This window comes from Oncorhynchus kisutch, unplaced genomic scaffold (assembly GCF_002021735.2).
Source record: "Oncorhynchus kisutch isolate 150728-3 unplaced genomic scaffold, Okis_V2 Okis06b-Okis10b_hom, whole genome shotgun sequence".
NCBI lineage: Eukaryota > Metazoa > Chordata > Actinopteri > Salmoniformes > Salmonidae > Oncorhynchus > Oncorhynchus kisutch.
The window spans coordinates 3818075-3825522 of NW_022261983.1; the positions used below are offsets into that span (position 1 = coordinate 3818075).

Below are 7448 nucleotides of genomic sequence, written 5' to 3' on the forward strand. Positions count from 1 at the left end.
TTGGCAAAGTGGGTGGGGTTATATCCTTCCTGTTTGGCCCTGTCCGGGGGTGTCCTCGGATGGGGCCACAGTGTCTCCTGACCCCTCCTGTCTCAGCTTCCAGTATTTATGCTGCAGTAGTTTATGTGTCGGGGGCTAGGGTCAGTTTGTTATATCTGGAGTACTTCTCCTGTCCTATTCGGTGTCCTGTGTGAATTTAAGTGTGCTCTCTCTAATTCTCTCTTTCTCTCTTTCCTTCTCTCTCTCGGAGGACCTGAGCCCTAGGACCATGCCTCAGGACTACCTGACATGGTGACTCCTTGCTGTCCCCAGTCCACCTGGCCGTGCTGCTGCTCCAGTTCTGCCTTATTATTATTGGACCATGCTGGTCATTTATGAACATTTGAACATCTTGGCCATGTTCTGTTATAATCTCCACCCGGCACAGCCAGGAGAGGACTGGCCACCCCACAAAGCCTGGTTCCTCTCTAGGTTTCTTCCTAGGTTTTGGCCTTTCTAGGGAGTTTTTCCTAGCCACCGTGCTTCTACAACCTGCATTGCTTGCTGTTTGGGGTTTTAGGCTAGGTTTCTGTACAGCACTTTGAGATATCAGCTGATGTACGAAGGGCTATATAAATACATTTGATTTGTGGTGTGTGGATGGGTGTTGGGTCTCACCCCCTGTGGTGTGTGGATGCGTGTTGGGTCTCACCCTCTGTGGTGTGTGGATGGGTGACAGAGTGTCCAGGTCAGCCATGGGGAACTCTATGCCTTTCCTCTTCAGCTCCTCATAAATATGGACCACCCCCCGTCAGGTCAGGACTACTCCTGAATGCATCTGCCCAGGCCTGACAACACACAGACAAACACAGAATAAGGGCTGGAAACAACCCTGTTACATCCTGGTGGACATCTGAGAGGAGTGGATAGATGAAGGCCAAATAGTGAGAGCCCAGGTGTTGTGTTGCCGACTTCAGTCCTGTGTGTGTGTGTGTGTGTAGGTGTGTGTGTGTGTTCAGTCTCTGGTTACCTGCCTGGAGCTGCTCAGGTACAAGGTGTCCTCTCTCCTCCTCTCACTGTATTTAGAGAGATTTGTTTGAGGTGTCTGAACTAATTTTGGATGTAGAATTTTCCTAACTGCAGGGTTATCCTAACTGCTGCAGCCTGGCCTCTTACAGCTCTCTGTCAATTGCCTTAGAGATTTGAGGTTGGAGCTCCACCTTGCGCCCCTGACTGGCTTGGTGAAATGTTCACCATGTTGCTTATACCTATCCACGTATCTCAGATGTAAAAGTACCTAGGGATTTCTTATCATGTGCCATGTGATTATTATCATGTGCTGTACCTGGATCAGAGCCAGGACTTTGTCCTGTACGATGGTGGGGGGGTTGGTTTTGGGGGAGATGATTTTGACGAGGACACCATCAATGAAGTCCCGGTTAGCCACGAGGACATGAAACCGGTGGCCGCAGTTCTTTACACACGTCTCCAGCACCTAGAAATGGAAAGACAGAGGTAAAACATCAGAAAGAAAGAATGTTTACATATATCCTGTTTCCCATGCCAATAAAGCCCCTTAACTTGAAAGAGGAGAGGATAGAAAACATCAGGAAGTAAGAAAGTATGATAGAGAGCCAGAAACTCCCTGGAAGAAGAGAAGTGTGCTCAGATATTGATAAAGAGCCGACTTCTGTCATCTGACATGGAATAAAGGAGCTTTGATGCAGATCCACATTAACAAAAGAAAATATGAAGACATAAAAAACCTAACAGTTGAGAAATCGCCTGAGGGAGAAGTCACAGTGAAACACAGCAGACAGCTAATTCATGGACGTGTGTTGGTGGCTTTTTGAAGCTCAGGCGTGAAGAACAAGTGTAACGGATAATAGCACTGTCCTAGTTAAGCATGCAGGCGTGTTTGCAAGTGTGGTAAGTGTGCTCTAAATGTGAAAGGTCTATTTGTCCGTTTCTCTTCCCAGAGACTGGTTGTTGTTGAGGGTGAGTTCAGACAATAAGCATCACTTAGATCTAGGCCTAGCTCTGGATGGATTCGCTCCGTCCCTGCAGGTGTGCTCATCCAGTGTTTTCCAAATGTGGGTCTTCAGCGCTTTGTGACAACTGCCGACGTATAATGGGCTTTAGAAAATACATCCGATTGATTTGATTGGTCACGTTCTACCGCTGGGTAGCAGATTGTGGGCTCAAGACATTCCAAAACATCTCCAGATGCCCTAGGACACATGATCAGTGATGTGACCTGTATGTTCCAGGCTTTTCAACACCACACACCCTCTATTGTTCATCTGAAAAGATTTAGGTGGGTCAACATTGGGAACCCAAGTAGAGCCTGTCTCACCGTCAATCCTAGCATCACCTCCCGGTAGTTCCTGTTCCCACTCAGTCTCTTCTTCAGCGCCCGGATGGCATCTTTAGGCCTGCAGGAACACAACACATAGAAACTTAGCTAAGCACACAAATATCCTGTTAGCGTTCTGGAAGTAATTCTATGAAGCTAATCTTAAAATGTAAAGTAAAAGTATGCCTGGCATTCTTGGATTAACAATAGGGCTTTGGTCATGCTATCAACTCAACCCGTTGTTTTTAATTGACCTAAACCATCTTAGCCGTGGCGTTGTTGATTTTGTATGAAGCCGTGCGCAGGTCTCAGGAGTGTTACCTACCTGGCAGTCTAAACACACACACTCCACTAAAGGCTCAGTGCAGTCAAAACTCAGTTTTTTGTATATTGTACAACAGCTGTTAAAACTAACACTGTAAAAGTTTGCAATAATGTGATCAGTGTTATTCCTTGCTGGTTAAAAATATAATTTACACAGGACCTTCTAATCAGCAGGTTTTGCATGGATGGAGTTGTAGCTTGCCTGGTGACATCACTAAGCAGTATACAATAATAGACCAATAACAAAGAGAGTTCCAAACCAATAACAGATCGTTTTGAGGTTACATATCCCTCCCATTAAGCCCCTCCCATTAGGCCCTTTCACAGGCCAGCTCCCAGACGATCCTAGCAAAATTCTTGCTTGAGAAATAGTTTTGCTAAAAAAGCTATAGATTATTTTCTTTCTTACCCTTTTAATTAACAACTATTACTACGGTAATGTACTTAATTTTTACCCATAAATGATTTGACATTGACTATCAAAATCAGCTGCATTGGGCATTTAAAAACAAATCACCACATAGATCGGAGCTTGTAAGCTCAGCAAAAAAATAACGTCCTCTCGTGTCAACTGCGTTTATTTTCAGCAAATATAACATGTAATATTTGTATGAACATAACAACATTCAACAACTGAGACAAACTGAAAAAGTTCCACAAACATGTGACTAACAGAAATTGAATAATGTGTCCCTGACCAAGTGGGGGGTCAAATCAAAAGTAACAGTCAGTATCTGGTGTGGCCACCAGCTGCATTGTGTACTGCAGTTCACCTCCTCCTCATGGACTGCACCATATTTGCCTGTTCTTGCTGCGAGATGTTACCCCACTCTTCCACCAAGGCACATGCAAGTTCCCAGACATTTTGGGGGGAGAATGGCCCTAGCCCTTATCCTCCATCCAACAGGTCCCAGACGTGCTCAATGGATTGAGATCTGGGCTCTTCGCTGGCCATGGCAGAACACTAACATTCCTGTCTAGCAGGAAATCAGACATACAGCTTGTTCTGTGCGTGGTGGCATTGTCATGCTGGAGGGTCATGTCAGGATGAGCCTGCAGGAAGGGTACCACATGAAGAGGAGGATGTCTTCCCTGTAATGCACAGCATTGAGATTGCCTGCAATGACAACAAGCGCAGTCCAATGATGCTGTGACACACCGCCCCAGACCATGACGGACCTTCCACCTCCAAATCGATCCTGCTCCAGAGTACAGGCCTCAGTGTAACGCTCATTTCTTCGACGATAAACACGAATCCGACCATCACCCCTGGTGAGACAAACCGCAACTCGTCAGTGAAGAGCACTTTTTACCAGTCCTGTCTGGTCCAGCGATGGTGGGTTTGTGCCAGGTAGGACGATCAACGTTATTGCCGGTGATGTCTGGTGAGGACCTGCCTTACAACAGGCCTACAAGCCCTCAGTCCAGCCTCTCTCAGCCTATTGAGGACAGTCTGAGCACTGATGGAGGGATTGTGCATTCCTGGTGTAACTTGGGCTGTTGTTGTTGCCATCCTGTACCTGTCTGCAGGTGTGATGTTCGGATGTATCAATCCTGTGCAGGTGTTGTTAGACGTGGTCTGCCACTGTGAGGACGATCAGCTCTCCGCCCTGTCTCCCTGTAGCGCTGTCACAGTACGGACATTGCAATTTATTGCCCTGGCCACATCTGCAGTTCTCATGCCTCCTTGCAGCATGCCTAAGGCATGTTCACGCAGATGAGCAGGGATCCTGGGCATCTTTCTTTTGGTGTTTTTCAGAGTCAGTAGAAAGGCCTCTTTAGTGTCCTAAGTTTTCATAACTGTGACCTTAATTGCCTACCATCTGTAAGCTGTTAGTGTCTTAACGACCGTTCCACAGGTGAGTGTTCATTAATTGTTTATGGTTCATTGAACAGCGTGTTTAAACCATTTACAAAGAAGATCTGTGAAGTTATTTGGATTTTTACGAATTATCTTTGAAGACAGAGTCCTGAAAAAGGGACATTCCTTTTTTTGCTGAGTTTATATCTGTCTTTCTGCTGCCTGTCTGTTTGCCCTATAGAAAGATCAAAGCTCATCTTAATAGAGAACGCTCTCTGTTACAGAAGAGGTAATGAGCTTCCAGGAACCTCACTCTGGAGCTCTGTGAAGTTTTAGAGGAGAGATGAGTGTGTATATCACTGTCTGACAGCCACGGCTGAGTCTATGCAGTGCATAAACATTAACGGAGTAGTGCTCAGGCAGTAGTCTCACTGACACTAGTGGATCCTATGGGAGGAGTTGAGGCCTTCAGACTTCAGACACAAACAGACTATAGAAAGAGAGGAGCTCAGGGAATACTGGTGTGCATGGGTGTTACATCATCTCAAAAGTTCCACTTCCAGAAGTTTCAGGTAGGCAGTCTATGTTTATCTGTCTGATAAGTGGCATTAGTGCAGCTAGCTGGCATTTCTTCCACATCTATGTCCTTGTCTGAACCTAAAGAGATTGCCTGCATGCCATTCAGTTGTCACCATGTCTGACTTCCTACACTAACACAATACACAAAGCCAATAGTAATTTGCTACTTGGTAGCCTTCACACTCAAATTACACAACACTTCAAGTAGAGGTGGAAGTTGTAATGGAGGCAAGGGACTGATACATCTCAAAAGACATGGGTCATTTTTTTTCTTCTGAATTGTACTGAAATAGTGTTCTCCCAGGACTTCAGACAGCTAGCCAGTAGACAGTCATACCTGTTAACCACAAGACACTCCAGTGTTCAGTCAAGCAGAATAGAGTGACTGGGGCTGCGAGTGAGAGTCTGAGTGTCTGTGCCAAGCCTGAGGAGTGTGAGTGAGTGAGTGAGTGAGTGAGTGAGTGAGTGAGTGAGTGAGTGAGTGAGTGAGTGAGTGAGTGAGTGAGTGAGTGAGTGAGTGAGTGAGTGAGTGAGTGAGTGAGTGAGTGAGTGAGTGAGTGAGTGAGTGAGTGAGTGAGTGAGTGAAAAGATAGATAAAGGGAAGCAGAAGAATGATTCGGGGAAGAGGAAAGAATTGTAGGTTTGAATCCCTCCAGTTTTTCCTAAAGGTCACAGCTCTCAACCAATATCAGGAGAGTCAACAACTTATCAAATTAAACTCAAAGAAAAGTTAACACTAATTAGTAAAAAAATATATTCTCATTCCATTCTATCTGCACTGCAGGCTTGACCCTGTGCTTGTCTCAACTGCATGTGTGATGTGTGCCATGTAGAGAGTTTGAGAGCAGAGCAGAAGACAAATGTCTGTTGTAAAGTTGTATTGTATTTGTGCACATCATTTGTATGTTATTTTTGAGTGTGTTAAGAGGTTTTTGTTTGTGCGATTGACTTGTTCAGTCAATCAGTAAGGCAGCCAGTGAGCCCGTCTTTCAGCCGGCGAGCCGTCTTTCAGCCGGCGAGCCCGTCTTTCAGCCAGCGAGCCGTCTTTCAGCCAGCGAGCCCGTCTTTCAGCCAGTCAGCCCGTCTTTCAGTCAGTCAGCCCGTCTTTCAGTCAGTCAGTCAGTCTTTCAGTCAGTCTTTCTGCAGCCAGTAAGTCAGTCTTTCTGCCAGTCAATCAGTCAGTCAGTCCATCTTTCATTTAGTCAATCAGTCAGTCAGCCAGTCAGTCCGTCCGTCCGTCCGTCTTTCAGCCAGTCAGTCCTTCTTTCAGCCAGTCAGCCCCGTCTTTCAGCAGTCAGCCCGTCTTTCAGCCAGTCAGCCCGTCTTTCAGCCAGTCTTTCTGCCAGTCAGTCAGTCCATCTTTCAGCCAGTCCGTCCGTCTTTCAGCCAGTCAGCCAGTCCGTCCGTCTTTCAGCCAGTCAGCCAGTCCGTCGTCTTTAAGCCAGTCAGCCAGTCAGTCCTCTTTCAGTCAGTCAGCCAGTCAGTCCGTCTTTCGTCAGTCAGCCAGTCAGTCCGTCTTTCAGTCAGTCAGCCAGTCAGTCCGTCTTTCAGTCAGGTCAGCCAGTCAGTCCGTCTTTCAGTCAGTCAGCCAGTCAGTCCGTCTTTCAGTCAGTCAGCCAGTCAGTCCGTCTTTCAGTCAGTCAGTCAGTCCGTCTTTCAGTCAGTCAGTCAGTCCGTCTCAGTCAGTCAGTCCGTCCTTCAGTCAGTCAGTCCGTCTTTCAGTCAGTCAGTCAGTCCGTCTTTCAGTCAGTCAGTCTTTCATCAGTCCGTCTTTCGCAGTCAGCCAGTCCGTCCGTCCTCAGCAGTCAGCAGTCGTCCGTCTTTCAGCCAGTCCGTCCGTCTTCAGTCAGTCCGCCGTCTTCAGTCAGTCAGGTCCGGTCTTTCAGTCAGTCAGTCCGTCTTTCAGTCAGTCAGTCCGTCTTTCAGTCAGTCAGTCCGTCTTTCAGTCAGTCAGTCCGTCTTTCAGTCAGTCAGTCCGTCTTTCAGTCTTTCAGTCTCATCGTCTTCAGTCAGTCAGTCCGTCTTTCAGTCAGTCAGTCCGTCTTTCAGTCAGTCAGTCCGTCTTTCAGTCAGTCAGTCCGTCTTTCAGTCAGTCAGTCCGTCTTTCAGTCAGTCAGTCCGTCTTTCAGTCAGTCAGTCCGTCTTTCAGTCAGTCAGTCCGTCTTTCAGTCAGTCAGTCCGTCTTCAGTCAGTCAGTCCGTCTTTCAGTCAGTCAGTCCGTCTTTCAGTCAGTCAGTCCGTCTTTCAGTCAGTCAGTCCGTCTTTCAGTCAGTCAGTCCGTCTTTCAGTCAGTCAGTCCGTCTTTCAGTCAGTCAGTCCGTCTTCAGTCAGTCAGTCCGTCTTTCAGTCAGTCCAGTCTTTCAGTCAGTCAGTTCAGGTGAAAGTGTACTGAATGTAGTCCTGTTGCTC

General features: G+C 46.9%; 1 pseudogene; it reads right to left on the reverse strand.

The window, feature by feature from the left end:
• The window catches only part of LOC109878912 (TOM1-like protein 2), a 37824-nt pseudogene that overhangs the window by 21968 nt on the left and 8408 nt on the right, over positions 1-7448 (reverse strand).